At 40.9% G+C, this 14,274-nt stretch overlaps 1 long non-coding RNA gene across 1 annotated transcript in view; it reads right to left on the minus strand.

Moving 5' to 3' along the window:
* LOC128647734 (uncharacterized) overlaps positions 1 to 14,274 on the minus strand; it is a 219,739-nt gene that overhangs the window by 63,257 nt on the left and 142,208 nt on the right. The window contains exon 3 of the long non-coding RNA XR_008400395.1: positions 9,310 to 9,364. This is a non-coding gene — a long non-coding RNA (uncharacterized LOC128647734). The remainder of the gene's footprint in view (positions 1 to 9,309; positions 9,365 to 14,274) is intronic.

Below are 14,274 nucleotides of genomic sequence, written 5' to 3' on the forward strand. Positions count from 1 at the left end.
TTTAATGAAGCTGCTCAATTCACTGGTGCTTGGGGGGGGGGCACGTAACTCAGAGTGAGGGACAAATTGGGTGGATTAGGGAGGAACGAGAGAGGGGTAGGGGAAGAGAGAGGGAGGACACTAGGGGGCAGAGACATCATGTTAATCATTCTTCACAGAGATCAGGTGGAGGTTCAGGTGGACAGAGCAGAAGGGACAGGAGCAGGAGCAGAGGGGCACGGCGGAGGGAGAGATCCCGACGCCAAGGATAGACTACAGGGAGCGGGAAAGGCACACGTCCCCCACATGGGGCAGGCGGGATAGAGATCGAGAACATACACGAAGGAGGGAAATCTCTATGTCTTATAACATTGATGATAGGGGGAGAAGATCTGCAGGTGACATGGCGGAAAGGAGGAGAGAGGCTACAATGGTGGTGCAGGAGCCTGTGACAAGGCCGCCAGGTGAGACGGCGGGTTCCCTGCAGGGGGGGAAAGAAAAAGAAGAGGTGGGGGGAGTGTATGAGACGGTGATGAAAGGTCTGAAGGAGCTGGTGGCTCAATTAGAAGACAAAAGGAAGGTTGGGGGTGATGTGGGGACAGCAGCGGGAGCATGGGTACCGGCAGTGAAGGAGGTTAGTGTACCGGTGGTGGTAACTCCTTCGGGGAGTGGGGGAGATAAAGGAGGGTCGGTGCCGGTTACAAGCGGTGAAGTGTTAATTGTGGCGGATCAAGCTTTGCGAAGGCCTTGCTTGTGCTCGGTAGGTCCGCTTGGGATCCATCTGAGTAAAGAGGTTAAAGAAAAGATATGGAAACGTGAGTTTGTAGAGGTTTTTTCATTGTTGCCGTTGGACCACTTTATTGAGATAAAGGAGGATCCAAAGGGGGAACAGGGCAAAAAGGAAGAGGATGAGAGAAAGAAAAAGTGGAGGAAATTACCAAAAACTTTTTCAAACTGGACGAGGACTTTTTGCATATTAGCCAGCGTGATCGGGGAGAAATTCCCCGAGCAGAGTTCGGCTATGTTTTGCTATTTTGATGAAATAGCAGGGGCTCAGAGGACATATGGGGGTCTTGCCTGGTGGCGGTATGATGAACAGTTCCGCCAGAGACTGGCGGTACGACCAGAGATGCGGTGGGATGACAGGGAGATGGGGGTGTGGTTGGAGTTGATGACTCCTTTGAGGGGGCAGTCCTTTCGGAGCGGAGGAACGGGGGCTAGCGGAACGGCCGTGGGGGCCACAGCGGTGGCAATTAAAAAAGGCCTCTGCTTCCAGTTTAATGAAGGGGTGTGTAGGTTTGGAGGGGCGTGCAAATACAAGCACGAGTGCTCAGGATGCGGAGGTGGGCACTCTGGGGCAAAATGTTTCTGGAAAGGAAAAGGGAATGGAAAAGGAGGTGAGGGTGCTGCTGCGGGCTCGGACCCCGGTGAGGGTAAGAGAGATGGCCCCGTGGCTAAGACATTACGGTAAGACAAAGGGTAGAGCGGGGGATGCGGAGCTGTTACTGACGGGCTTCAGTTTAGGGTTTCGTATCCCGTTCGAAGGGTCAATGGGATCGGGTGTGCCTGGGAATTTGAAATCGGCTGAGCAATTCCCAGAGGTGGTTCAAGCTAAGTTGGAAAAGGAGGTGGCGCTGGGGAGAATGGCAGGCCCCTTCAAGGACCCTCCATTCCCGAACTTGAGGGTGTCCCCGCTAGGGGTGGTCCCAAAGAAGACGGCGGGACAATTTAGGATGATTCACCACCTGTCTCATCCTAAGGGCTCGTCTGTTAACGATGGGATTGACCCGTCTTTGACTGCAGTACGTTACGCATCATTTGATAAGGCGGTGAGTGTGGTCAGGAGAGCGGGGGTAGGAGCATTGTTGGCAAAGGTGGATGTTGAGGCAGCCTTTCGGCTTTTACCAGTCCATCCGGTGTGTCATCATTTATTGGGTTGCCAATTTCAAGGGGAATTCTTCGTGGATTTGTGTTTACCCATGGGATGCTCCATATCCTGTGCGTATTTTTAAAAATTTAGTACGTTCGTGGAATGGGTGGTGAAGAAAAAGGCGGGCAGGTCATCGGTGGTCCATTATTTGGACGATTTCCTGTTTGTGGGGGAGGCTGGTTCTGGAGTTTGTGAAATATTGTTGGAAACATTTGTTGAAGTGGCTGAGCAATTCGGGATTCCGATTGCACCAGGAAAGACGGAAGGGCCGGTGACTAAGTTGAGTTTTCTGGGGATCCAGATTGACTCAGTCTTGATGGAGTGCTCGTTACCTTGGGAGAAGGTGGTAGATCTGAGAAAGGTCATAAATTGGATGCTTGGGAAGGTGAAAGTGTCGTTGTGAGAGTTGCAATCGCTACTGGGCAAGCTTAATTTTGCCTGTCGGGTGATCCCAGTTGGAAGGGTGTTTGGAAGGCGCCTGGCATTGGCTACGGTTGGGGTGAAGGAACCGCACCACAGGATCCGGCTTTCAAATGATTTGAAGGAGGATCTAAGAGTGTGGTTGGTGTTTCTGGAGGAGTTCAATGGGCGGTCGCTCATTCAGGAGGGGCCGGTATCGGATGAGGTGTTGCACCTATACACGGATGCTTCAGGAGCCCATGGCTTTGGGGCATATTTTGATGGCAGATGGTGTGTGGATACATGGCCTGAGGAATGGAGGGAACAAGGTCTAACCAAGAACTTGGTGTTTTTAGAATTGTTTCCGTTGGTGGTGGCTGTGATGGTATGGAATGGTGAGCTGAGGGATAGGAAGGTGACTTTCCACTCTGACAATCTGGGAGTGGTATTTGCGATCAATAAGTTGACAGCGAAGTCGAGGCCGGTGATTCGGCTTCTCCGAGTGTTTGTCCTGGAATGCTTGAGGGGGAATGTGTTTTTTCGGGCGGTGCATGTACCCGGGAAGCAAAATGTGATTGCTGACTCTCTTTCCCGGTTGCAGTGGCAGAAGTTTCGGGAAGCAGCCCCGGAGGCGAAGTTGGATGGGGAAGAATGCCCAAGGGCATTGTGGCAGATGGACTTCTTAAAGGTTTGATATTGGCGAGAGGGGCTCTAGCCCAGAGTACGTTAAGAGCTTACGTGCCAGTATGGAAACAGTGGTTTTGTAGGCTGTACAGGGATGGGATCAGGCTGTCAAAAGAGGAATGGGTGTGGTACTTAGTTGATTGGGTGCAGGAATGGAAAGAGGCGAAGATGTCAAAATCCATGGTGAATCGTCAGGTGGCGGCGTTAGCCTTTCTGTTTAAGCTGATGGGATGGGTCGATTTAACAAAGGAGTTTTGGGTAAAATTGGCGGTGAGAGGTGTTTGTAGAGGTGGAGCTATGGGGGACAAAAGACGTCCACTTGTATTTGGTTTACTATTAAAGGTAGTTGGGGCTTTGGAGGAGGTGTGCAATTCGAAGTTTGAGTATTATTTGTTCCGGGTGGCTTTTGTATTAGCTTTTTTCGGGGCTTTTAGGGTGTTGGAATTGGTAGGGGCCAATAGAAGGGACAATGGTGGTATCGGGTTGAGAGATGTGGTGTTATCAAGGGAGGAAGTGTCTATTTGACTTAGAAAATCTAAGACAGATCAGGAGGGTGTGAACCGCTTAATCAAGTTATTCGCTATCGGGGGTGTTTGTTGCCCGGTAGGTTCACTGGTGGACTATCTGAGGATCAGGCCAAGAGGTGAGGGCCCTCTTCTGAGGCATGAGGATGGAGGAGCATTGTCAAAATATCAGTTTGGGGCGGTGCTTAGGAGGGCTTTGTCCGTGGCAGGGGTGGATCCAAAAGACTTTGGATGCCATTCGTTTAGGCGCATGAATTGGGTTTGAGTGAGGAAGTTGTGAAGAAGGTGGGAAGGTGGAAGTCGGGGTGTTTTAAACGTTATGTTCGGCCAAACATGATAGTATAGTTTTGTTTTTCTTGACAGGTCCAGTTCAGTGTTGGATAGTTGGACATTCTTTCATTTACTGGGCGAGAAAGGCAGCAGCAACAAAGGAAGGGGGAACCCAGTTGGGACTTCCTCTGGAACAGGTTGGGGTAAAGTGGTTTGGGGTAAGAGGTCTCAGATGGGAAGGGGTAGTGGCTACAGTGAGTAAGTATGCCAGGCTGTACAAGCCTCCTGACATTTTGGTGATACACGCTGGAGGAAATGACTTGGGGTTTATGGCTCAAAAAGATTTGATTGACCAGTTGAAGGGTGGCATGCGTAGGTTGAAGGTTTTGTTCCCGAAGGTGATAATTGTGTGGTCAGAAATTGAGACAAGGTTGGAATGGCGTTCAGCTTGGGATGTCAGGAGGCTGGACTTATCCAGAAGAAAGGTTAACAGGACTTTATCAGGTTTTGTTTCTCAGTTGGGGGGTTTTGGCATTCGCCATGTTGAATTTGAAGGGGAATCAGGCAGATGCTTTTTTTTATTAAGGATGGGGTGCATCTCAACGAAGTAGGGTTGCACTTATTTAATTTTAACCTAAAAGAAGGGGTACAGAAGGCCTTAGCCCGGTTGGGCGGTGTCCGACGGTAGGACGGTCTGTGGCGGGTGCTGGCCTTATCAGGCGAGTTTTATGTGGTAATGGTACCTCATCGGACGATGGGGAGAGTTTAAGAAAAGGGGGCGTGCCTGGCAGCAGCCAGTGGAAGGTACGTGTGGTGGATGATGGACAGCACCCCAGGGTTTTTTGTAACCACATTGGTTAGGTGGTTGTGTTATTTGTAAACATTTGTTTGTTTAATAAATGCGGGCTGCGGCCTTTTGTACCCAAAACTTGGTCATGTTTGGTTATTGGTTCACAAGAAGAGTGCCGAATGTGTGAGTCAAAGAAGCCCCGGAAGGAATGAATTGAGAACAGGGGCATGTGACCACACTACAGGCCAATAGCAGTGGGTTGCTAGGCAGAGTTTAGGGGAGGAGGAGCTGGTATAAGTGTTGAGGGTTGTGAGGCGGAAGCCAGCATCAGTTTCCCTTTTGAAGCAGGAAAAGCTCCCTCCCTCCCTCCCTGTTTTAAGAATTTGGAAGTCGCAGCTGGGGGCGGGTGCTGGCCTTATCAGGCGAGTTTTATGTGGTAATGGTACCTCATCGGACGATGGGGAGAGTTTAAGAAAAGGGGGCGTGCCTGGCAGCAGCCAGTGGAAGGCACGTGTGGTGGATGATGGACAGCACCCCAGGGTTTTTTGTAACCACATTGGTTAGGTGGTTGTGTTATTTGTAAACATTTGTTTGTTTAATAAATGCGGGCTGCGGTCTTTTGTACCCAAAACTTGGTCATGTTTGGTTATTGGTTCACAAGAAGAGTGCCGAATGTGTGAGTCATGCATTGTCTTGTTATCTTGCATTTGTTGATTATGCAAATCTACTGTGTTGACTGGTCCTTTAAGTTCGTATTGTTCTCTGCGCCTCCTAGAGGAATCATATTTATATATATTTTCCTGCTGTTTTAGAGACATGTCTTAACAAGCCTTATAAGGACACATTTAAAGGGACAGTCAAATCCAAAGAAAACTTTCATGATTCAAATAGGGCATGTAATTTTAAACAACTTTCCAATTTACTTTTATCACCAATTTTGCTTTGTTCTTTTGGTATTCTTAGCTGAAAGCTAAACCTAGGAGGTTCATATGCTATTTTCTTAGACCTTGAAGGCCGCCTCTAATCTAAATGCATTTTGATAGATTTTTCACCACTAGAAGACATTAGTATATGTGTGTCCATATAGATAACATTGAGCTCATGCACATGAATTTACCATGGAGTCAGCTCTGATTGGCTAAAATGCAAGTCTGTCAAAAGAACTGAAATAAGGGGGCAGTCTGCTGAGGCTTAGATACAAGGCAATTACAGAGGTAAAACGTGTATAATTATAACTGTGTTGGTTATGCAAAACTGGGAAATTGGTAATGAAGGGATTATCTATCTTTTAAAACAACAACATTCTGGTGTTGACTGTCCCTTTAAATAAACGCCCTCTTTCAAATGGAAGAAATGAGAGAGAGAAAAAATGTACAATAGCCCTTTTATACAGTGAATTTAGAAAGTATTCAGACCCTATCATTTTTTCACATTTTGTTATGTTGCAACCTTGTGCTAAAATGATTTAAATTATTTTTTTCACATCATTCTATACTCATTCCATAACCCATAATGACAAAGCAAAAAAAAAAAAAGCAACAGATTTTTGATAACTTTGCAAATTTATTAAAAATAACAAAATTGAAATATCACATTGTCATTCATATTCAGACCCTTTTATATGATACTTAAACTTTAATTCAGGAGTATCCCATTTCCCTGAATCATCGTTGAGATTTTTCTACACTTTGATTGGAGTCCACCTGTCGTAAAATCAATTGATTGGAAATGATTTTGAAATAGAACACACCTGTCTATGTAAGGTTTCAAAGCTGAAAATGCATATCAGAGCAAAACCAAGCCATGAGGTCAGTAACTGCCTGCAGAGCTCAGAGACAAGATTGTGTCAAGGGAAGGCTACAAATTTGTTTTGACTGCATTGAATGTTTCCAACAGCATAGCAGCTGCCATAATTCTTAAAGGGACAGTCTACTTGAAAGTTTTTATTGTTTAAAAGGATAGATAATTCCTTTATTACCTATTCCCCAGTTTTGCATAACTTAACTTAAGTTATAATAAGAAACTTTTTACCTCTGTGATTACCATTTATATAAGCCTCTGCAGACTGTCCCCTTATCTCAGTTCTTTTGACAGATTTGCATTTTAGCCAATCAGTGCTGACTCATAAATAACTCCACGGGAATCAGCATGCTGTTATCTATATGACACACAGGAACCAGTACTATCTAACTGTGAAAAACTGTCAAAATGCACTAAATAAGAGGTGGCCTTCAACGGCTTAGAAAACAGTTTATGAACCTACCTAGGTTAAGTTTTTAACAAAGAATACCAAGAGAACAAAGCAAATTTGATGAAGAAAGTAAATTGGAAAGTTGTTTAAAATTGCATGCCCTATCTGAATCATGAAAGTTTAATTTTGACTTGAAGTTTAGAATAGCTAGCACTCCGTAGAGCTGACTACCTGGCCAAACTGCTATATCAGGGGTGAAGGTCCTTGGTAACAGAGGTGACCTAGAATCTGATGGTCAACCTGGTTTAGCTCCAAAGATCATGTGTCAAGATGGTAGAAACTTTCAGAAGGACAACCATCACAGTAACACTGTGAGCTCAATGGAAGAATGGCCAGACGGAAGTCTCTCCTCAGTGCAAGATACATGATAGCCCATTTTGAATTTATAAAAAAGCACCTAAAGGACTCTCATATTGTGAGAAACAACATTCTCTGGTCTGATGAAACAAAGATTTAACTGTTTGGCCTCAATTCCAAGCATCAAGCCTGGAGGAAACCAGGTACAGTTCATCACCTGCCCAATATCATCCTAAGGCCTCTATTTAACAAGGTCTGGCGGACCTGATCCGACAGTGCACATCAGGTCCGCCAGACCTCGCTGAATACGGAGAGCAATACGCTCTCCGTTTTCAGCATTGCACCAGCAGTTCACAAGAGCTGCTGGTGCAACGCCGCCCCCCTGCAGACTCGTGGCCAATGGGCCACCAGCAGGGGGGTGTCAATCAACCCGATCATACTCGATCGGGTTGATTTCTGGCGATGTCTGTCTGCCTGCTCAGAGCAGGCAAACAGGTTATGGAGCAGAGGTTTTTGTGTGCTGAAACACGGGCCGTCAAGCTCCTTTCAGAGCTTGATAGATAGGCCCCGAAATGTGAAGCCTGTTTCATGCTGTGAGTTGTTTTTTAGCAGCAGGGACTGGGGAACTGGAAAGGGTTGAGGGAAAGCTGAACTCAGCAAAATACAGATATCCTTCATGAAAACCTGGTCCAGAGCGCTCAGGACCTCAGACTTGACTGAATGTTCACCTTCCAACATGACAATTACCCTAAGCATACAGCCAAGACATAGCAACGGTGGCTTTGGGACAGCTCAGTGAATGTACTTGAGTGGCCCAGCCAGAGCCTGGACATGAAATCAATCAAATTAAATGGCTGTCCACCAATGGTCCACATCCAATCTTCAGAGCTTGAGATGATCTGCAGAGAAGAATGGCAGTAATCCCCAAAACAAGGTGTGAAAAACTTGCATCATACCCAAAAGACTTGAGGCTGTAATTGCTGCCAAAGTTGCTTCAACTAAATACTGAGTTAAGGGTGTGAATACTTATATCAATGTGGTATTTCATTTTTTTTTATTTTAAATACATTTCAGCTGTACCCATGGAAAGTCAAAAGTTAAATTCTGCAAGAAAAAATGTCATTTTTTTTGAGGGGGTGGGGGATAAGGCTTTAAAGGACTACTAAATACAGTAGAATTGAATAACTGAAAATGCAATATAATAGTACTTACTTTGAATTTGAAATAAGAAGTAGAATATTTTCCAGCAATTTTCAAAGTTAATTACATTTTCCCTTCCCCTGTATCATGTGACAGCCATCAGCCAAAATACATATACGTAAACACTGTGCACATGGTCAGTAGGAAATAGAGCCTCAAAGAGTGTGCATATAAAAATAATGTGCACATTATAATAATAGAAGTATATTTAAAAGTTTTTTTAAAAAATTGCATGCTTTATGTAAATTATGAACTTTAATTTTGATTATAGTGGTCTTTTAATTTTCAAATTTTCATTACGAGAGAACTTAAACCAAGAATTGGCCACCATTTTTTATTTTTCAACTTGAGAGAAAACTCTGAGAAAAATTTAAGTTTTTGCCATATAATTCCTCTAAGAATTTTAAAATATAAATACAAATATCAGCACTTGGCAATGAAAAGTGATACAGAGTGAGTCCACTGCTCAGCTGGCAGAGCTGTAGATGTGTCGGAAAAATGAATCCTACAATTAAGCTTATTTATTTATTGGTCTCTTATTTAATTAAGAAGCAAACTATAGATTTTCATATTTCGGACCAGTATTAAAATTCCAAAATATCCCTTTTACCTTCCATCTATTTTACTGGCATATTACTTCTTCCAATTGCTCTGCTTTTGAAGTTGACTTGACCATTGTTGCACAATGAGATGGAATGCATGTAAATTGTTGATTAATAAGATAAAACAAAAGGCATGGCTGTTATCCCTTAAAATATAAACCCTTGCTGCAGTAAAATCACTATAGGCTAAGGTTTTCTGTTGGAGAACACATTTTCAGGTTTGTATATATGTATGCAAGTGTTACAGGAACTACACATTTTTTTCTACTTCTGCTTTCATTATGAAATGTAAATCATTTTGGGATATTTAACAATACAATCTTAATTTTTTTTTATAATGGGACAAATTTGCATTTTGCAAAAGCTGTGATTCAAAGCCATACCTGGAGAACATGTCTTGCAGTCTGCATTTGGCATTTGTGGAAGGCATGAAGAAAGCTGAGAAGAGAAATAGAAGTTTGAGTAAACAAATAATAATTTGTGTAAAATGTTTACTCTGACAATCTATGAGATTGAACATGGCCTATGTGCTTCCTGAGAAACTGGGTTAATAATTTTAAAAATACATGAAACACTTTGAGATTGTAATATAGAATGTTCAATTATCCATGGCAAAATAAAAATTAAAGTGATAGTTTAATGTGTGAGCTGCTATAGTTATTTGTTTGTTATGGGGATGGCTGCAGTTAGGATTAACAAGAGTTGGGGGAGGTCTTTTATCCTATTTGTAAGCTGATACATGCCAGATAAATACAGTTGAACAACCATTTTTAGATGTCACTGACAAAGCTTTGTTAGTAAAAGCTCACTTAACAATAATAATCATAAAATATTGTTTATATTTGGCACTTAATACCATGGTTTAAGATAACTAATAATTTTACCTTATGAATATTTTGAAAGTTAGTTCATATTTAAGCTCCAATAAGGAGTTACCAAAATAAATGTGTTATTCTCAACAACAGATTCGTTTTTTTATAATAGTTTATTAATCTTATATAATAATGTAAATATCTGTTTATTAATATTCAGTATAATGGGGGATTAAGCACCCCTACTAGACAATCATGGATCATTGATTTGCAATGAAATTAATAAATAAAGCAAGAAAGTGACAATAAGGATATGGAAGTTACTTTACATTCTAACAATTCAGGACTGGCACCAGAATATTTGCTTTGCCAGTTTTGTATAATACACACAAAAATAACATCATTAAGTTCTACTGTCAAATGATATTTGCAGCAACATTCCTTTAGTGAGCATGGGCAAATAACAGAATGCATCTAGAGCAGATGTCTCCAATCAACCTAATCTATTCATTTGCCTTCCTGTAAAGACCACAGCCTTCTTGTGGGGCTTTAATAGGAAGCAATAGACCCAGCACAAATTAAGTTAAAAAAAAGGATAACATTATTTTTAATTGATGAATAATACATATTGTAATGATTTCAATTAAATTATTTCTATTAAGCAAAAAACACTGCTTAGTGCAGAGTTATATCCATTTAGGCCTCTGTTAAAAAAACAACTCATGCTGTTTACTTAAAAAAAGTACTTATACACTGGAAGCCGCCTGCATATTTTTTTGCTTTTTCAAAGAGAAATGTATGTACCATCAGGTAATAATAAAAAAAATTCTCCTGTGATTTTTTTGGACATAGATTCTTAAAATATTGTTGCTGAGTGAAATGTCTGGAATTACTTTAAATGTTTGTGGCCTAGCCACATTTGCAGCCTTTTTCTAAATTTTGTTCCCATGCCTAAAAAACAAGAGTAACATTGTACTGTACTGTTCTGTCTGAAGCCCAGATTAATTTCTTTTTCATTTCTCCTGTGCGCCCTATGCACTCTACTTATATATAGAACACAAAAATTATTTATCTTTATGTTTCCTTCTTTTTTTTATTATTATTATTATTATTTATAGCCAGCAATATATACAAATAGAAAAAACTTTGCCTTACTGCACCACACAGGGTGCCAAGGATATACAAAACAAAGAATACAGTTGGCATAACTAATTAAATACTTAGGGTCATTACATTGTACATATTGCTGGATTTTCCAGCTTTAATCATTACAAACCAACAACAATAAGGAAAAAGAAAAAAAAAAAAGAAAAGGGAAAGAGAGGGAAAAAAAAAAAAAGGGAAAAGAATTCACTCCTCCACCCATCGAACCTGCCTCCTGCCTCTATATGTCTGGAAATACCTTCTCAGAAATGGCTAGGTCTAGATATAAGGTACCCTTGAAAGGTGCAATAAGTTGTTTTTGGGTTTCTAAGGGCAACACTAAAATAATATTCTTCCATTTAAGGAAGAAACGCTTGATTTGGGGGTCTGAATTGACAGAGGTGTCCATTTGTTCCATAATTATCTGATTTTGTAACTTCTGTTTAAATTCTACGATGTTTGGCGTCTTGCTGGATTTCCAGTATTTCAGAATCAGTATTCTGCCTACCAATATTACTGCATTAAGCTGGTGAGTATTTCGGTATTGGGTTGCGTAGTCATTGTCTATTAAGAAAAGGACATGATTCTCTAATATTTTAAATTGGTTGTGATTTACTTTATTTGTCCAATAATTTATCTTATACCAGAATTTCTTTATTTTAGGACAGCTCCAAAAACAGTGATATAAATCTGCATTTCTAAGTTTACATTTATAACAAAATGCTCCTGCCTCATCCCAGTGAGCTTGTATCTTAGGGGTGATATAGGCTCTATTTATTAATTTTAGATGTGACTCCCTCCATGACGATGAAAAGGTTGCCGCATCTACAAGCTTGACACTTTTCTGTATCACCTCAGTTGAGACTTGCCAGTCCTGAGCAATCTTTTGGGCATGCATCTGGCCAAGAAACCTTAAAACTGTTTTATATAAAAATGAAATGGAGTATTTACCTATTTTATATAACATAATTACTGGTCTCAAGGTACACCAATCCTCCTTGTCCTGCCCTATCACTCCCAAAGTCTGTATATAGTGTCAAACCTGTAGAAAGGCATAACATTTTTTATTTATAAGTCCAAATTCATTTTGAAGCTCCGCAAAGGACTTACAACTCCCTGTGATATGGTCTTTAACTTGGTATATATACCTAAGCCCTTTGAGCGGCCCATTCTCTAAAAATTTTGGAGCCATCCCACCCTCACTCCTAGCTAATATTAGTGTCTTAAAAGCAACCGCTCTGCGATTGTCTCCCCAGAAGAACTGGAGACATGCTTGTTTGAGTAAAGTTAGGTCTTGGTGCTTAATCAAGAGCGGGATATTTTGCATTAAGTACATCAGTTTTGGGAATATTATCATCTTTATCAAATTTATTTTACCTGTTAAGGTTAATTTAAATTTTGCCCAATTTTTAAGATCTTTGAGTATTTTAGCAAAGAGGATAATTAAGTCTATACCAATAATTGCTATCAATAGATAGCTTGATTCCCAGATAGGTAAATGCTTCCACAGTTTCCTTAATCTGAGAACAGAGATAAGAATTTTCCTGTTTCCATAACCAAAAAATCTCTGACTTCGCTGTATTAACTTTATAGTCTGAAAAGGCACTACATTCTTGCAAAATTTCCATTAGTCTGGGGATAGTATCCTGGGTGTTGGACAAAAATATTAATAAGTCATCTGCATATAGTAGGGTTATCATCTGTCTCGCGTTGATTCTAATACCTTCAATATCTTTCCTTAGGCGAACAGCCAATGGCTCCAGTGCCAGATTAAATAAGTATGGGGATAAGGGACAGCCCTGTCTTGAGCCTCTGTATAATTGAAAATTTTCAGTGGGCCTATCATTAATTATAATAGCAGCATTAGGTTGCTGGTAAATTATCTGTACAAATTTTGCGAACGAGCCCTCGACTCCAAACCTGGAAAGAGATGTAAACAAATGATCCCAGGTAATGGAGTCAAAGGCCTTCTCCGCATCTAGTAATACTATTGCGGCATCCGTTACTCTGTCTATTATTTTTATTTTACCTTTCTGTGCTGCATTCTGATAGACATTCAGAATCAGCTGAATTTTCCTTAGATTACATGAGGAGTTTCTGCCGGGCATAAAGCCTACTTGATCCTTATGGATAAGAGGATCCAAGGCTAGTTTAAACCAGTTTGCTATAATACTTATTAATAATTTATAATCCCCGTTTAAAAGGGAGATCGGCGTGTACGAGCTTATCTCTTCTTTGCCTTTCCCTTTTTTGGGGATTAAGGCTATTAATGATGATGTGAAATACTTAGAGCATGGGATACCGTCTATATAATAATTATTAAATAGCTTTACCAAAGTCGGTGCAATTTCCTCCATGAGGCATTTATATAGCTCCACCGGAATCTGATCAGGCCCGGCAGCTTTGTTAGCCGGTGATTTCTTAATAGCATTAATAACTTCTTGGAGAGAAATATGTTTATTTAGATCTTCTAAGTTAACTTTCTCTATCTTGGCGATCTTTAAATCTCTCCAGAATTTCTCTTTTATTTGTGTATTTGTTTCTTGTTCTGAATATAGATTCTTATAAAATTGGAGTATAAAGTCCTCCAGTCTTTTTATATTAGTAAGTCTACCCTGTGGGGTTTTAAGGGACTCAATCGCTGATTTCTTTTGTTTAACTTTAATTATATTTGCCAAAAATTGCCCTGCCTTACCGCTGTGCCTATAAAAGGAGAACCTAGTCCTTAGCTCTTCCCGTGCCAATTTTTGTGCCATAAATATTTCCCTTTCTTTCTTTTTCCTCTGGTATGAGTCCCAATTTATCTGAGTTGGGTCATTAATATAGCTATTATATCCATTGCGAAGCTGGTTCGCCAATTGTGTGTCTCTAGCTAAAAATATGCGTTTCTGCGCAACTAGATATCCCTTGATTTCTCCCCTTATCACGGCTTTAAATGTTTCCCATAAGGTTTCAGTTCGAATTTCTGGAGCGTAATTAACTTTGTAAAACTCCCTTCATCTTATCTTTAGCCACGTTTTAAACCGTACATTATACACTAAGTGTTTCGGGAAGAAAAACCTATTGCCTGCTGTCTGCTTATTCCGGATTTTTATGTTCATAGTAACAATAGTGTGGTCTGAGATTAAGATTTCTTTAATATCTGCTACTATTTCATACGTAAACAGCTTATCTGCTATCAAAAAATAATCCAATCTAGACATTGCTTGGTGGGCCTGAGACTCGCATGTATACCTTTTTACATCCGGGTTCTGTGCCCTCCATATGTCTTTAACCTTAAGCGTTTTATTTAACAGTTTAGCCATTCTGGCCTCCTTTTTAGTGTTTCTAACTATACTATGTGGGAATCTATCTATTGTAGGGTATAATGTCCTATTAAAATCCTCAGCCACA

This window comes from Bombina bombina, chromosome 2, assembly GCF_027579735.1.
Source record: "Bombina bombina isolate aBomBom1 chromosome 2, aBomBom1.pri, whole genome shotgun sequence".
Lineage (NCBI taxonomy): Eukaryota > Metazoa > Chordata > Amphibia > Anura > Bombinatoridae > Bombina > Bombina bombina.